A 19,140-nucleotide genomic window follows, 5' to 3' on the forward strand; every position below is an offset into this window, starting at 1 on the left:
TTCTCACCCATACCCTCAAACCCCCTTCCATCTAGCAACCATCAGTTTGTTCCCTATATCTATGAGTCTATTTCTATTTTGTTTGTTCATTTATACTGTTCTTTAGATATCATATATAAGTGAGATGATATATATTTGTCTTTACATATATATTTGTCTTTATTGGTCTGAGTTATTTCACTTAATATAATCTCCTCTAGATCCATCCATGTTGTTGCAAATAGTAAGTTTTCATTCTTTTTTATGGCAATGTAATAGTACATAGTATAAATGTATCACAATTTCTTTATCCAATCATCTATTGATGGGCATTTCTGTTGTTTCCATATCTTGCCTATTGTGAATAGTGCTGTAGTAAACATAGGGTGTATATATCTTTTCAAATTAGTGTTTTGGATTTTTTTGGATAAATACCCAGGAGTGGAAATGCTGGGTCATAAGGTAGTTCAATTTTTAATTTTTTGAGGAAACTCCATATCATTTTTCATAGTGGCCACACCAATTTGCAAACCCACCAACAACGCACAAGGATTCCCTTTTCTCCACATCCTCGCCAACACTTGTTTGTTGATTTATTGAAGATTGTCATTCTGACAAGTGTGAGGTAATATCTCACTGTGGTTTTCATTTGAATTTCTTGCTGATTAGTGACATTGACCATCTTTTCATATGTCTATTGGCCATCTGTATGTCCTCTTGGGAGAAATATCTTTTCAGGTTTTCTGCCCATTTTTTAATTGGATTGTTTATTGTTTTGGTGAGGAGTTGTATGAGTTTTTTATAAATTTTGGATGCTAACACCTTATCAGATGTATCATTGGCAATATCCTCTCTCATTCAGTAGGATGTCTTTTCATTTTGTTGATGATTTCCTTTGCTGCAAAAACTTTTTAGGTTGATGTAGTCCCATTTGTTCATTTCTTCTTTTGTTTTCTTTGCCTGAGGAGATATATCAGTAAAGATATTACTAAGGGTAATATCTGAGACTTTACAGCTTATGTTATCTACTAGGACTTTTATAGTCTCAGGTCTTACATTTAAGTCTTTAATCCATTTTGAGTTTATTGTTGTATATGGTGTAAGAAGGTGGTCTAGTTTCATTTTTTGCATGTACCTGTCCAGTTTTCCCAGCACCATTTATTTAATAGACTGCCTATACCCCAATATATACTCTTCCTTTGTCATAGATTAAATGACTAAATAGGCATGGATTTATTTCTGGGCTCTCTATTCTGTTCCATTGATCTGTGTGTCTGTTTTTATGCCAATACCATGCTGTTTTGATTACCCTGGCCTTCTGGTATAGTTTGATATCAGGTAGCATGATATCTAGCTTTGTTCTTCTTTCTCAGGATTGCAAGGGTTATTTGGGGTTTTTTTTATGGTTCCATATAAATTTTAGGATCATTTGTTCTAGTTCTGTGAAAAATGCCATTGGTATTTTGATAGGGATTGCATTGAATCTATAAATTGCTTTGGGTAGTATGGACATTTTAACTATATTAATTCTTCCCAGCCATGAACATGGTATATTTATTTCCATTTATTTGTATCTTCTTTAATTTCTCTCTTCAATACCTTATAATTTTCTGAGTACATGCCTTTTACTTCCTTGGTTAAATTTATTCCTAGCTTTTTTTGTTTTTGTTTTATTAAATTGTAAATGGGATTGTTTTCTTAATTTCTCTTCTTGATAGTTCCTTATTAGTGTATAAAAATGCAACTGATTTCTGAATATTAATTTTATATCTTGCTACCTTGCTAAATTCATTTTTCTCAGTTCTAATAGTGTTTTGGTGGAATCCTTGGGGTTCTCGACGTATGGTATCACGCTATCCCACTTGTCTGCCTTTTATTTCTTTTTCTTGTCTGATTGCTATGGCTAGGACTTCCACACCTATGTTTAACAAAAGTGGTGAAAGTGGGCATCCTTGTCTTGTTCTTGGTCTTAAGAAGAATGTTTTTAGATTTTCCCCATTGAGTATGATATTAGCTGTGGATTTGTCATATGTGGTCTTTATTATGTTGAGATATGTTCCCTTTATTCCTACTTTGCTGAGAGTTTTTAATCATAAATGGATACTGGATTTTGCAAAACTCTTTTTCTCTTCCTATTTATATGACCATATGATTTTTATGTGTCATTTTGTTTATGTGGTATATAATGTTAATTAATTTGCAGATATTGTACCAACCTTGCCCACCAGGAATGAATCCCATTTGATCATGGTGTATGATCATTTTAATGTATTGCTGAATTCGATTTGCTAATATTTTGCTGAGGATTTTTGTATCTATGTTCATTAGGGATAGTGGCCTATAGGTTTGTTTTTTGTTTTGTTTTGTGTTTTGTTTTCGTAATGTCTTAGTGTGCGCTGGAATCAGGGTAATGTGGCCTCATAAAATGAGCTTGGGAGACTTCCCTCCTATTGAATTTTTTGGAATAGTTTTGAGAAGAATAGGTGTTAATTATTTTATGAATGCTTGGTGAAATTCACCTGTGAAGCCATCTGGTCCATGACTTTTGTTTGTTGGGAGCTTTTTGATTACTGATTTAATTTCATTAGTAGTTACTGATTGGTTCAGATCTTGTTTCTTCTTGATTCAACCTCGGAAGACTGTGTGCTTCTAGGAATATATGCATTTCTTCCAGATTGCACCATTATTTACAATTGCCAAAAAATGGAAACAACCTAAGTCTCCATCAACAGACGACTGGATAAAGAAGCAGTACATACATACAATGGAATATTACTTGGCCATTAAAAATGAAATCTTACCATTTGTGACAACATGAACAGACCTGGAGGGTATTATGCTAAGTAAAATAAGTCAGACAGAGAAAGACAAATACTATATGATCTCTCTTATCTGCGGCATATAAAGAATAGAATAAGCAAATAAATGAAACAGAAATAGACTCATAAATACAGAGAACACTCTGGTGGTTGCCAGTGAGAGATGTTGGGGGGGCTGGGTGAAAAAGATGAAGGAATTAAGTACAAATTAGTTACAAAATAGCCACAAGGATGTAAAATAGCTACAAGGATGTAAAATACACAATAAGGAATATAGTCAATAGTACTGTAATAACTATGTATATTGCCAGGTGGGTACTAATTGGGGGGTTGGAGGGGTCACTTTGTAAATTACATAAATGTTTAACCACTATGTGCTACAGCTAAAACTAATTTAACACAATATTTAATGACAAATGTGATTGAAAAAAATTTTAAGTAAAAAGATGAATAATAATTTAAAAAAATAATAGAATCCTTTCCTTCCCCTCTTCGCCCAGTCAAGCTGACACATAAAAATTATGGTTAATTTTATGTGTCAGCTTGACTGGGCTAAAAGCCCAAATAGCTGGTAAAACATTATTCCCGGTGTATCTGTGATGATGTCTCTGGAAGAGTTTAGCATTCGAATCAGTAGACTGAGTAAAGATTGTCCTCACCAGTGTGGGTGGGCATTGTCCAATCTGTTGAGGGCCTGAACAGAACAACAAAGTGAAGGAAGAATGAATTTGCTGTCTCTGCTTGAACTGAGACATCCATCTTCTCCTTCTCTGGGACATTGGCTCTCCTGGTTCTCAGGGCTTTGGACTCAGATAAGGACTGACACCATCCACCCCTTCATACTTAATTACATCTGCAAAGACCCTATTTCCAAATGCCCTAGTTCTAGTGTCACATTCATAAGTACAAGGGTTAGAACTTGAACTTATCTTTTAGAGGAACACACTACAACCCACAGGAGATACTGTAAGAAAAAAATCTAGCCACAAACTGAGAACTAATATTTTCAACAAAAGTTTCATATTAGATACACAGTCTCTCCTCTCTCTCATTTAGTTCTGACACTAATAGCAAAGTTCCCTTTAATTTGAAAATACGTATCTGAAGAATGAATGGTGGTAATTGAGAACGACAAAGTTTCAGGGACATACAGGTCTAAAAACTAGTTTGCTGGCTGAAAAAAATGTTTTTCAGAGTTTCTGCAGTTTTCAGTGCTAAAGCAAACTTTTTTCCTTACTATCCTGTTTACATTATCATTTTAAAATATTGGTTCCAAAGTATTTTTTCTACCCAAAGGGCTATTTTTAAAATACAAATGGAGACAGCTTTGCTGTATTATTCTCCATTTGGATGACTCATATAGCAAGACTAGAGAAAAATGAAAATCATCAAATCTGATAAAAGTCAAAACAAGTCAAGACTGGAGAAAAAAAATCTGCCTCAGAAAAAGGAAAGTGTGTGTGTGTGTTAATTTAAGGGGGAAAAAACTATTTATTTGGACTTTGGATCTCATGTCCTTTTCTTCTTTTTGTTTTTCTTTCTTTCTTTTCTTGTTTTCTTTTTCTTGTCTTTTCTTTTTTTTCTTTTTTTTCCATTCTCAAGTGGTGGACACTGTTTACAGAAAGGAAAAAAGTCTCAACTGCTTCTACATATACAAATTTATTTTTACCTGCCTAATATGAAAACTGTATAATGTAAAATAATGAGGGATTGTGACCACTAATATAATTATTCATATAATAATAACCAATAAAATGTGTTGCCTAAATGTTTATACATTGGTAGAAATCATTCAAAACCTAAAATTACTGTGTCTTCAAGGTAAATAATTAAGTAGTTTAGTACAAATAGCTTAGATGTCCTCAACTTTGTATGATCTGACCATAATTTCTTGGCTTATTTGATGACAAATCCAGGGCATGCTGAGTTCAGGAGCTCAAATAAAGTCATTGAGAGCCATACCTTGGCTCTCCTCTCTGTAGACTTCATGGTCAGGATCCTCGAAGAAAAGAGGCTCTTTTAAGCCTATACCACTCCACCTACCTGCAGCTTTGGCTGAAAGACAAAACTGGGTTACCTGAACCAAACACTGTAGCCAGAGGAACTATGTGTATGATGTTCTTAGATCTGGATCCATCGCACGTGATAACAGTAGCTACAGGTTATTTCCTCAAGGGAAATAACAATAATAGAAACTGTAAAATATAACAGTAACCAAGTGCTATTACTAAAAAAAAAAAGAGGTAGAGAGAGATTGAGAGAGAGAGAGAGAGAGAGAAAAGGGGGAAAATAGAAGTCAACTCCATCTGGGCACCTAATGTAAAGAGGTGTTCAATTACATCAGTGTCTTTTTGTATAAAGGATGGTATGTTTAGTTAACTGATGGGAAAGGGTGATGAAAGTTAGCATCGCTGAGTATCTTATTTCATTTTTACATCTATGTGCTAGCTGATGCTCTCTTGTTCTGCAGTTGAGAAAACTGACGTATGGAGATGGTCAACAACCTCATAACTAACAAAAGACAAAGCCATCCCTGGAACCAGAGCTTCAAGCTCTGAAGTCCATGTTATTTTTCCTCGCCAGGAGGCCTAGCACTCCTACCACTGAAAGAAGGTCACTGAATGAGGGTAACACTGGATGCAGTCAAGACAGGATCATGAAAATGTGTTTGTGAGAAGGGAGCAGCTGTACTGTCCTTGATATTTGTCACACTGTAAACCATGTCTGCACCCAGGAGGCTGGTCCAAAAAAAAAAAGAAAATCCCCTTACACTGAAGTGAAGCCCAGTTTATAATTCAGGGAGTTCACAGAAAATGGTACTATGTTAGGATATTTTTGTATCACATAATTTCCCTGTGTTGTCTGAAAAAAAAAGTATTTCTGTTTATATCAACTCATATCTATGTAAAGGATGCAAAATAGGACAACAATTTAAAATTGAAAGAATAACCATGTTGTCTTCTGCCCTTCCTGGAAGCCTTTCTAAAAAGCACAAATGCAGATGTACATGTAACACAAAATGTTGTCCTATTCCAAGATGCTTTGTTTCCCTGCTCAGGTGATCCAGAAACAGTCTCCCTGGGTACTTTGAACTCTCCCTCTGCATTAAATAATTTCCATTGGAACTGGGGCTAAAGAGAACATCTTAGAGCTCAAATATTATGCCACCTAAATGAGAATTTTTATTTCCCCCGTTCTCCCTTTTGCTAGATAATCAGTAACTGCCAATACATATCTCTTAATGATATATAACTCTTGGACAAGCCTGGAAAATGATGTCTGATTAATCTGCAAAGTTTCCTCCTTCTATAGAACTCAACATTGATGTTTAAAAAGAGAGGCTTTGCAGCTCAGATGAAGCAGAAAGGAATCCAAATATTCCCCAAGTAACTCAGCCTTTTAGCCATAGAAGAAAACTCCTGTATCAAGATTCTAGAATTTTTCTTTGTCTTGGTAATTTTCCAACATTTGTTTTCATTCTTCCAAATGCCACATCAAAGTCACAGATGGCAGCATGATTTGAGCAGGTTTGAGCTTCTCTGTTCTTTAATCCAACTCCTAAATTGGATTTGGATTAGATAGAAGTTAATATTAACCTCTCAGCCTTCCCACCCCAGTCTTCCCTTTTCTGCTCCTGGTTGTTTCGTCTGATTGAGCTTTCAATTGTTTGACCCCATTAGTATTTCTTACCAGCACAATTAAAGTGCCAAATGTCTTGGTAATGTCAGCACCATTATCCCAGTACCTTCAGTGTTTCCCTTCTTATTTCAATTTGTACTCTCAAATCTAAACTAATTGAGGTTATCAGGAGAACGCTGAGTGGCTAATTTTTCCTATGTATAAAATGTAATGTTGATAGTAGGTTTAGGCTTGGAGTTTAGTAATTAAATATTATACTATAGGCTGTTTCTACATGGTGCAAAATATTCATCCAATATCCAAACATGTGGCTCAGGACTTTTTCTATTTTTCACCTTTTACCTAGATGCTTGATATGTTTTAGATATGACCTTAAATCTTAAAATTATAAAAGTGCATATACATTTCATGTATTAAGATTTAAAGATGTTTGTTAATGCACCAAATTTCAATAACTATAGAAATATTAATTCCTACACAGAGATGTGAAGATCGTACATGCTTCTTTTTAGAATTCAATAAAAAATTATTGAATGTTTGCTATGTGAAAAGCACTGGTATGGGAATTTGAGGGATGTAATAAGTCTGAAAGGATCTGCCCTCAAGTTCATGTATGTGACATACAGTTTAACTGGTTGACCCAAGCGTATTATTACAGTACACGTTATTACTTCACTGTAAAAGATCTCTGCTTACAGATGCCATTAATCCTACTTGTGTTTTTGTTGTTGTTGTTGTTGTTGTTTTTACCAGTTTCCATACATTTGTGGGCTATAGCATGTAATTCCAGATTTGGCTTAATGAATTAATTCATTCAACAAATATATGAGCACCTACTATGTTCTAGGCATTGTACATGGCATGGGAGTAGAGAGAGAGAGTCATCTTCCGACTCATGGAACATATAGTCTGTGGTAGGTGAGGCCACCCTGAAAAATCCACTGTGTAATGTGTATGGAACAGGTCAGGGAGGCCTACACAGTGTTCTCGGGAGCACTAAATAGAGGACCGTGTGTTCACATTTTTATGTTCGTCTCTACTTAGGTTCCAAATTTCAAACTTTCTCCTTGTTCCTCTCCTTCCCTCTAACTGGGGTATCCTAGTATTCCAAAAAACAGACCCTTGGAAGAAGCACATAATCAGATAGACTTTTAAGTCTGGCTCCACCACTGACAAGCCATGTGTCCTTGGACAAATTTTTTTACCTTCTCTGAGTCTGAATGTCTCCCTCTATAACATGGAGATGTTACTATGTCTGCATATATTTGATGTGAGAGTGAAGGGGAGAAAACAAGTAAGGTGCTTACAAAGTGCCTAAGTATAATAAATGTGAGTACTCTCCCCCACACAGCCACAGTGTAAATTACCTTATTGGTCATATCTCACTTGTTAACTGGCCTGACTTATAAAGATAATAGCTAACATTTATTGAATATATACAATGAGCCAAGCGATCTAACCTTCTGGCTCTAATTGTTCTTCTCATAGATTTCTATTTCTATCTTTGGGTCGTCTAGCCTCCTAGTCACTTCCTGGCTTATTCAGGCTGCTGACAGACCCACACTACCTTCTCTGACTGCACCTCACTACCCATTATCCCGATTGGAGGCCTTTTGCTCCCAGTGTTATATGTGAAGGAACAGTTTCTAGGCACAAAGCCACAAGGATAACCCTATTGTTGGGAACAATAGGCTTCCTTCTCCGCAGTCTTTTCCTGTTTTCCTTTCAAAATGCCCCTGGACAGATGCTACTGAACTTGAAACCAGTCTTGTGATCAAATTCTGCCAAAATACTGCTGACTGGGATAAGCACATAGAAACCTTTTAACTCTTTCCTGTCTGCTATTTACAGGTTGTACTTGTCATCTAAAAAGAAGAAAATTTGCCATTTAACTGTGCTACAGGCAGAGTAAGATAAATATCAGTATAAAAAATACAAGGTACTTTGAGAAAGAGTTCTCACAGAATCTCAAGGGACCCAGGCCTGGCTCCTCACAACGTATTTCATTAACCACTTGACAGAAGTTTAAGAAGAATAACTTGCCAATAAACTCTTATTGACATCTATTCTATTTCCATTTCCCTTTCCTTTGAAGAAAAGCTTTACTTCTGTGAATATACAATCTATACCACAATCTCCTACCTGAAGGAAAGAAAAGAGTAGCTGGAAACTACCTAGACTCTTCAATCTGTTGCTTATGCCAGAAACCAAACAACTAGTTTTGCAACGACAACACTTAGAAGGTGGAGGGCAGGGAAGTGGCAAGCTAAGCAACCAACCACTGTCAATACCTTAGAAAGATGTAAAGACTGCTCTGACCAACAACCACACATGTATCCACTCAGTTCCTGGTTCCTGGAGGTAGTTCACTAGGAGAAGTCAGCACTAGTGGAGGTGTACAGATTGAAAGCTATCTTCATGGCAGCTTGATGTAATGTCCATTATTTATCGTAATAACTTATGAGCCCAACACATCTGAAATTAAGGGAGAAGTTAATATCTTGTCAGTCAATATCCTTCAGTTTCAAGGTGTTGTGTTAACCAGTTCAGAATGTTTCTTCCATCAGCTTCTTGTTGTCACCTTGGAAATCTAAAGAAATTTTATTTGTGCCACAATCTGTCCTTGGCAGTTTCTTGGTCAAGGTTGTTAACTTTGTCAGTAATAGCTTATACCCATCTTAATTACTCTTTTAAATTTATTTTAATGTATGCAATGAAATAAAATCATCCACTTTTAATTAATCATGATCACAGTACTCATCCACAATTACCTTTAGCCTAATAATATATGTTATGCTTTTATGTGCCACCCAGGCCTAGGAATCTTTACTGGGAGTAGTAACCCCATGGTCTGGGACCAGCCTCTCTGGGAATACTTTGAGACTTGCTATTGCCCAAGGAGGCTGCCAAGGAAAAGGGGCAGGGCCATTCTATCTGCAGACCCAGCAGACTCTCTCCCACCCCTAGCGTGAAAAATTTCTGGCTTTCCTCGGCAACTCTAAAGGGACCCCCTTCCCTACGCCCCCCACACCACTTCTCCACTCTTTGCAAGCCCAATCAGTCAGAAACGCAGAAAGAGGCATTGCTTTCCCAGAGTTTCTATTTTCTGCTCTGCAACAACAACAACAAAACTCTTAAAGCAAAGAACAAAAGTAATCTGCTTGAAATAAGAAAGAAGAGAATATAGGAGTAAAGAACACACAAAATACTGTTTAGAGACAATCCATGAGGGCAGCTCTGGCCCAGAGAATGTGTTCAACACATGTATTTATTGAAAGAATGAGTGGATTTGAATTGTTAACGTATAATCCTATCATGTGTTTTGTAGATATTTGAGTGTGTTGACAGGTGGCTTACATGTATACAGGGAGAGAAATGCAAGCTGACTTTTATGGGCAGAAGGAGGACAGTCTTTCTGTTCCCTGTACTATCTACCATAGCACCACATCCCGCTCTGAGGCCAACTGTGTGCTTGCAGATACCACCACAGTCATCTTAGTAAAATAAGAGAAAACTGGAGACTGTCCTTCTAATACATGAAACCCACGATGTGTTTTCCACAGGCTAATGACAGTCTGTCTTCCACTCAAGATGAACAGAGAATGTGAGTGATTGAGAGACAGAATGGGCTGTAGGAGACCCTCGCCCACATATGAAGCAGAATGGAGTGTTTTGGGTATAAATCAGTTTCAATCAAGCAGGTTCTAACAAATCATATAATATGATATTTAGATAACTATCTCCTCAAGTGGTGAAAATATTTCCACTTCCCTCTTTCAAAGCTGAGATAAGTTTTGGAAAGGAGATTTATTACCCTTCTTCATAAAGGTCAGAGAGGGAGGGAGGGAGGGAGGGAGGGAGGGAGGGAGGGAGGGAGGGAGGGAGGGAGGGAGGGAGGGAGGGAGGGGGGAGGGAGGGAGGGAATACGATTCTGATATAGTTCTTCAGCTGGATTTTTTCTTATTTTTCCAGAAGACATCCAGCAATTCGGCTATCCTTGCAGAAGTTTCATTCAACTCTCTAAGAGTACATATTGTCTAATATGTAGTTGATGCTTAAGAATATCAAATAAAGAACAATCATTTCCTGGAAATTGAGCCCTCCCTCTATTTGGAATTTACAAAATGTGCTTGTTCCTTCAGTATTGAAGCCGATCTTCACTTTGGCAAGTCACTTATCCTACAGGACTCGTTCTTTTAAGAACAAGCCCCCAGCTCCAGGAAACACATCGACTTAAATGTAAGCAGGCTGCAGTTTGCTCCCTAATAACCTTGTGACTATTTTGTTTCTGTTTGGCTCTAAAGATTGAAGCACCAGCTCATCTGCACTTTCAGAAATCCAGTTTCCTTTTTTATCCCATTTCTTGCTTTATGGTGCTTCCTAGCCCACTATTTCCATAGATTGATAATCTTATAAAGAGCACCCCCTCTTGCAGCAAACTCCTGTTTGTCTCTCAAAGATACAGCTAACCATTCATAGACCTGCTCCATGAACGCCAGCCCCAATCCTAAACAGGCTAGGTCAGATGTCCCTGTCTCAGAACTGGACTCTTTATCAAAGAGTTCTGACCCTGGATTTCTAGTTTTAAAAGAATCCCAGGATAGCAACATATAAGGCTAGCTGAATATAGGTATCGAATTCGTTTCAATCATTGGGAAAGCCAAGCTCTTAAACAAGATATTCAGCTTTCTTTAAGCAGATGCCTTCATTTACTATTCAAGCTAGTGCAGAATCATTCTTTTGTGATACTCACCCTAAAGACCAGCCAGGAAAAATGCTGTTATCCTTTTATTCTAAAACTACAGGATACATTTTCCAGAGGGTGATTTAGGTGCTTAATAAAACATATGCACCCAGAGGCACTGGATCTAGTGACAGAGTCAACAGGTGGAGGCGCGTCTCATCCTCCTCACCATAGGAAGCACGCTGCCTAGTGTTGCAGAAGCTATTTTTCAACACAATTATGACAGGGAAATGCTCCAACTCACACTTACTGGGGAATGCCACATCGCATAAGCCATATGATGAATGAGGGGAAAAATCAGGTCACAGAGCATTATTGGAGAGACAAATGACATCCAAGTATCCAACTGTAAAATTACAGGTGAGGATGCTGGCCTAAGTCAGCACCTCTGACGGAAATAGCAAGTCTCACAATTGCTGCTCATGTGCCTGAGGGCCCATATTCTATGAGATGATGTTCACCCAGAAATGCTCTCTGTAGGTGACTGCCTGGTCTCCAGCCTCACCATCCTTCTTCTATCCAACTGGGGCCATCTGACCAACCCTTAGTTTCAGCCCTGTTAATATCATCAGAAACGAACCCTCGCCTTAGCAATGAGGATTTAAGAAATTCTAGACCAATATTTGGATGTGACACTCATTCCAGCCCTTGTCTCCTAGAACATAAATTCACAACTGCATCTGAATAGTTTTCTTCTGCTCACTCAAAATTTATAAAAGCATGGCTTTTGAAACCAGATGGGCGTAAGTTCTAATCCTATTCCCACTGGGGAAGTTTTAATATTTCACTTCTTGCCTGTGGAATAAAAAGAAAACATTTACTTGCAGAGTTGTTCTAAGCATTCACTAGATGGTAAATATAAAATCGCCTAGCAAAGAGTCTAGCACATGGTAGGTACTTAACTTGTCGCTTTTTAAAATTTCCGTATTACAATTCTTGAGTTTTCCTCTAGTTTTGGTCTGACATCTTGGTTGTTGAAATTTCTAATATCTCATCTCAAAATTGTTAGCATTCTCATGAGGCATTTATTCTTTGAGGCCTGCACTGTCCAATGCAGTAACATTAGTCCTATGTGGCTAATTACATATGAAATTTAATTATATATTTTAAATAAAATTAAATATTCAGTTCCTTGGTTGCACTAGTCACATTTCAAGTGCTCAGTGGCCACATAATGAGTGGCTACTGAATTGGACAACACAAATAGAGAATAATTCATTATAGCAAGAAGTTCTATTGGACAGCATTGACAGAGATAATATCAAGAAACTTACTAATTTATTTCACTGCTTAGTCCTGAAGTATTTTATAACCTTTACTTAATGTGTCAACAAATGACAGATGGACCAGAGGCCACCAGCTTCTGTGACACAAGTTATGAATCTTGAAAATTGTTCATGCTTATTGTGGTTACATAAATAATAAGATTTTCAGTTTTGAGTCTACTATTCTTAGTTTAGGGTACCATTGTATAAGAGCAATTAACCCAAGACTTAAATGACCTTTAAAAATAGAAATCACATTAAATATCCTTGAAAGGTTTTAAAATATTTCTCCTCAAAAACTGAAGAGTTGAACTAAATATTCCCAAAGATTGGGTCTCAGAGGAGTACCAATGTCTAATATTTTATGTCCAATTCAATAGTTGGCACACAATATAATGTTTGCCATTATCCTCTATTCACTCATTCAACCAGCAAATATTTTTGAGGACCTGGTATAGGCCAGAACTTCGGTTAAATGCTGAAGACACAGTAATGCACAAAATAAAAATATGTCTTTTTTAAGGTACTTACAGATTAATATTTTAATTCAGGCTGATTTAGATTAATAATATTATAAGAATTTTTGGTTGCTTTATTTTCTCACCTCAGAATAAATGGCTTATTCTTCTGTCACCATGTACATGGAGAAAGAAACTGTCCACTAGCATCTGCATGTTCAAGTCAGAATTACATTTTCCAAAGCCACCCTTTCCTGGTCTCACTTAACCAGCCACCAGTTTGGACTAAGTCACCAAGATGGCAAATATGTTTCACGTTATAAACCAACGGTAATTAATTGTCAGGTTATATCTAATTACTTGCACTACCTGGGGCAAAAATGAGGGGGGTGGGGTGGGAGGAGGTGTTATTCCAGAGTCAGAAGGCAAACAGGGGCAGACATAGAGGCATGAAATAGCATCAAGTTCAAATGACTTGTCTCCAAATTGCTCTTGTGATCTTTGGTGGTTCCCAACCTGAATCAGTTTCATTCTTTCTATTAGTTTCTCTAGAAAAAGTTCTCTCTTCTAAACTTCCTCCTAACCAAAGCATCTGTTCACATACAAATCATCTTATTATCATTATTAAATTTAACATTCTTAAAATTCAACTCTAAATTTGATGGGCTCGTAATTTACAAGGAACTAAGTTTCAGAATAACCAATAAAACAAAGTTAGCCATGAAATTGGATTACTAACGTGAAGTCCTACCCAGACTGTTTAGGGGAACTACGTCAGCTAGCCATGTACAGTTCAGGATGTGTTTTTCTCAGTCAAACTGAACAAGATGACTATGTAGTTAGTGCCTAGAATATAGAACAATAAAGCAAACTATACTGTGGATTCCTATTTCCAAAAAAAATGTTCATTTTCTATTTCTATGCCTTAAGTACCTAAATAGCCCCTAAGTGGTTATTTTTTAAAAAACCATAAAATCTCCTTTTCCTCTACCAGTGTGTGTGCTTGTGTGTGTGCGTGTGTGTACGCTAAAGATAAAAGAGAAGAATTGAAACTAGCTATAAAATTACCAATGAAAAATTTACTACAATGCCTGGCATGCCATTCTTATAACTGTAAGATTATTTAATGTACTGAAGAGATGAGTTACTTCATGCCTACAATTTGTGTAGTTGGAGGTCAGTTCATTTTTTAAAAGACATACACTGCATGAAAAGGGTAATAGTACTTATAGATTTTAAACTGAATGACAAATGATAAAAGAAACTCATGCAAAAAGTAATGGCCCAAATTTATTCTGTCAAAGAATGTATCATTCTCGTGATACAGAACTGAGTCAAAGGAACTGAATATTTGTGTATCCCTGCCCCCTTGTGGTGGTATGTGTCTTTTAGGAAAACTAAGCAAATTTTTACCGGAGGAAAACAAACATTTCAGATTTGAAAACAGACAAGAAAAAAAATGAAAGTAGAAAGGAATATTTAATACATAATAGAATAAGTTTATTTCCATCAACATTGTATACTTAGTGTAACATCTGTGGTTAACTTTAAAGAACTACTATACAAGAATAGTGATAAATGCAAAATCTAAATCAGTCTGAGACAGACACAAATAGAAAAATTATGGTTAATTTTTATTTTAGGTTTTCAAAGCCCCATAATAGTAATTATATAGAGCTGTGTTTCACCCAGAGACTATATAGGATTAGATGATGTGTGTCATTTAGTCACAATGATGAATGCTTATTGAAGACCTACTTACTATATGCTAGGCACTGGATTAGATCTTGGGAAGAAAATAATAAACAATAGTAAACAGAGTTAGCCATTGTGGAGTTTATGCCTTGTGAAGAAAAATGACAAGCAACAAATAATCACACTAAAACATTACAATCTCTCAGTGATAGTTGAAGAGAATATGGTTCTATGAAAGCCAATAATAAAAGTGATAAATTTAGGGAATTTTCAGGCTTATGTGAATCCCCCATGCACATGTATTAAAATGTGATATTCTCCTGTTTAAAAGGGCAATAAATCTAGCATGGGAAGGGGGCTAAAAGGAGAAAGAGAGTGGGAGGCTGTGGGGGGAGGGAAGGGTATATGGAAACTCTGTACTTTTTCTTTGAACCGAAAACTGCTCTAAAAAAATAAAGTCTATTAAAGAAAAGAGGGAGAGGAAAAAAACATTTCATAGCAAAGGGCACTGAGGTAAGTAGGAAGAAGCATGCACAGGAAAGTACAAGCGAAGCCTCTGGGCTGGACGGTGGCACGGCACATTCCAGGGCCTGAAAAAGTCAGTACCCAGAAAAACAGATGGGTCTCCAGGGAACATGGAAAAGCATTCAGGAGCCAAAATTGCATCACCCTGGGGGCCACGTTATCAATTTAGGTCTTTAACAGTAATAAGAAGCTATTGAAAGATTTTGAATAGGAGGGTGACATAGTCTGACTTATAGTTTAGAAATATATTAAATATTTAAAAATAAATCTTTAAAAAGGCAATGAGGGTGACAAATTAATATACTACTTTTATTAAACTATCATACATGTAGTGAATGCTTACTAAGTTCCGGGTGGTTCTAAGCATTTAAGCCCCGTAAGGTAGGCAATAGACTATCATAGTAGTTTCAACTACTAAGAGATGATAGTAGCTTGGACTACAATGGTGGCAATAAAAAGGAGTGATGAGAATACATTTGAAAAACATATAGAACAAGGGATGCGTTGAATTAGGAGATTGACAGAGAGTGACATGGATGAGTCTTGGTTTCTGGCTTGTGCCACTGGGGAGAAAATGATGCCATATCCTAAAGTAGAGCACTACAAAGATTATATTTGGAGAGTTGGGGGGGGGGGAGGGAGGAGGCGAGAATTTACTTCCCTTTGGCCTTGGAAACTTTGAGTTTGAAGAGTTTCTGGGATATCCAAGTGCACATGTGGGGTATGTCCACAGAGACCTGGGTTGGGTCTAGAACCACAGACTGGTAAATTATCTCCTCATAGATTATCTTTGCCAGAGCAAAGATGAAATTGCCTGGAGATAGAACATAGGAACAAAGGAGTATAGAACTAAGCCTTGAAGAGAACAAGAATATATTGGCCAAGTAGCAGAGACTGAGCCTGAAAAAGGAAGGGAAAAGAACCTCTGACTAGAGAAGCTTAAGGTATCTTGGTTGTAAAAGAATAGAGATCACGTAAGAAGGATGCCAGAAGATCTCAAGAGAAAGAGAGACTTCAATTAACAGAAGAAAAGTTGTGAAAATTGGAAAAGGGGTTCAGAGAATAGGCAAATTTGCTGGTGGCAAACAAGTAGACAAAATTACTAACATTCAGTTCACCAAATGGCTGTCACTGACAACAAACCCATCAAATATGCTGATTTGACAAAACATAATCTTTTAAGTTTTAAGGAAAATATTCAATTTGATGACTGAATATGAAATAGTTCATATGAAGTAACATTTTAGTTTTCATATTTCAAGTCTCATTATATAATACCCAAAATTTATTTTAAAAACTCATACAACTTAGTATCAAAAAAAAAAAAATCCAATTAAAAAATGGGCAGAGGAGGCATTTCTCCAAAGAGGACATACAGATGATCAACAGAGACACGAGGATGAAAAGATGCTCAACTAGTCATCAGAGAAATGAAAATAAAATGTTATTTTTTTTAATTTAGCCAATCTTTTAGCATTTATCTGTTAACATTTGTAGTATTTTTAATCAATTTATTTTTACCATTCTTTAACATTTTTTAAAATTTGGTTCATTATGGTCATTTGTCTTCATTTTTTTTTGTATTTTCAAGAATCATTTTGCAAATTGCTACCAACTAAATTAAGATAATCGTAATTGTTCCTTGATAGAAGTCACATTTTCAGTTTCAGAGATATCTGGCATCTTTAACTAATTCTGATTCTTTTGGATGAATTTAAATTTTAATTCTAAATTTAACTTAAACATTTTAATTAAATTTTAATTTAATTTAAAATTCTGATTTATTTTAGTGTCTGTGAGTTTAAGTTTAAAGTTTAATCATAAATAAATTTTAATTTAATCTTAAACTTTAAATGTTAGCTGTATAAAAGGAAAGCTGGTATGCCATTTGAGGAAACAGTAAAGGAATTAGGAAAATGCTTAAAGTTTATGAAATAAAAAATGACTTTCCAAGATAACTGAAAATATTTCAGAGATAGACAAGTGGCCCCATTACATATAAAATGAGAGAAAAAAAGATGGAAATAGCTTTTCCTTGAAAAAAAATTTTTAATTAATACTTATTCTGCTTTGCTAATCTTTAGCATGTATGGATTTTTTTTTGTGTGTGGCCACGTTCTCAGGTGCTATATCAACCTTAAAAAGTTAATATCAAATATATGGTGATGGAAGGAGAATTGACTCTAGGTGGTGAACACACAATGGGATTTGTCACCCCAATAAACTTTAATTTAAAAAAAAGTTAATGTCTAGAAAATCATATTTCATCATTGGAACCAAATTTGAACATCCTAACAGCTTTAACTATTAAGCTATGTGGAATAATTGATAAATTTGGTGATCTGATCACTTGGCAAATGGCCTTTCAGGTGATCCTTTAACAAATGTATTTCAAATTAGGAATCTTCCAATTCACTGCAGCAAAGACAAGCTTCCTTTTCTCAATGTTGTCACAATCCAGGAGAGATTAATATTCAAGTAGTTATAAGTTTTCTAATAAATATTTAGAAAGGAGGTGTGTGCAAAGTTCTATGGTCGCACAGGAGGGAGGGTAGGTGAGCAGCCAACTTTGCCTCAGGGGAAAACTTCACAAGGTTCACAAGAGTAATGGGAGTATAGCTGATTATTGAAAGATTGTTCCAAGAATAAAAGGGAGAAAAAGATAAGTCCCTTTGGAAAGTATGAAAGGGTAAGCTGTTTTCGGAGAATGGCAATAAGAGGTTCAGCATTCAATGCTCAGGAGGCATGGATAATGGCAAGTGGTAGGAAATCACGGATGAAAAAAAGCCTATCATGTTGAATTATATTTCAGGAATAGAAGTATTTGTGAATTAACAAGGCTTAGAACTTCACTGGGGATAGTGGATGGATGAAGGAGCAGATCCAAGGATGATGGGCAATTTCCAACTTGGACAAGTGCAATGTGCAGACTAGATAAAAGATGTAGGAATGAGTGGCATAGATAGATAGATAGATAGATAGATAGATAGATAGATAGATAGATAGATAGATAGACAGATATAGATATAGATATAGATATAGATATAGATATAGATATAGATATAGATATAGATATAGATATAGATATAGATATAGATATAGATATAGATATAGATAGATATAGATATAGATATAGATATATGGTAATTGAAACAAGAGCAGCAAATTGTATTATCGGCAGAATATCAACGTTTAAGGAACAGTCAGAGAAAAAAAGAGCCCCTAAAGTTAGACTGAAGAGGAGTGGCTAGAAAAGTAGTGCAGAGTGGAAAGAACTCTATAGAAAGGGAGCATGTTTCAGGAAAGAGTAGTCACCAAAACTGAATATTTCAGAAAGGTTGAATGATATAAGAACTAGACAATTTCTTCTGGATGTGTTACTAGAAAATAGGAGGCAAATCATTAGAGTGGTGAGGACACAAGCCAGGTGCTTGAAAAGTGAGAGGTGAGGAGGCAGAAACAGCAAATGTAGATAATGAAGAAGGGAGCAGTTGCTTTGGGGAATGGCTTTTCTCTAGATTGTAGGGATATGAGCATATCTAAATGCAGGTAGAAAGTGAAAATAGAGTGATTGTAGAGATATGTATGGTGGTTCTACCACACTCACTATGTGAGCAAAACTGCTTAATATTTTGATGCCAATTCTTCCCTCCACAATATGAGGATATAAAATAGTGTCTACTTCATGAGCACTAAGGATATAATCCATGCAGAGCTTCACATATTGCCTGGCACATACTAATCACTTAATAAATACTGGCTAATATTAAAGAGCAGATGGAGTAGGATTGTAACAGGAGGAAAAGAGGGAAATGGGGATGTGGATCCATGAATATGTGTAGATTTGGCAACAGAAGTTAACAAACTTTCAGTCTCATCCCACTGTTCTCTCTGCCTGTTAGTGAGTAGAAAAAAATGGTAGTGAAATCAGAGGTTTAAGAAGTGAGAAAAAAAATGTATTCTTTGCATCTAAGGGAGGATGGAAGGAAGTAAAGAAACTACAATTTATCAGGTGC

The sequence above is a fragment of the Rhinolophus sinicus genome, chromosome 7 (assembly GCF_057876585.1).
Source record: "Rhinolophus sinicus isolate RSI-liver-muscle chromosome 7, RSI-T2T, whole genome shotgun sequence".
NCBI classification, from domain to species: domain Eukaryota; kingdom Metazoa; phylum Chordata; class Mammalia; order Chiroptera; family Rhinolophidae; genus Rhinolophus; species Rhinolophus sinicus.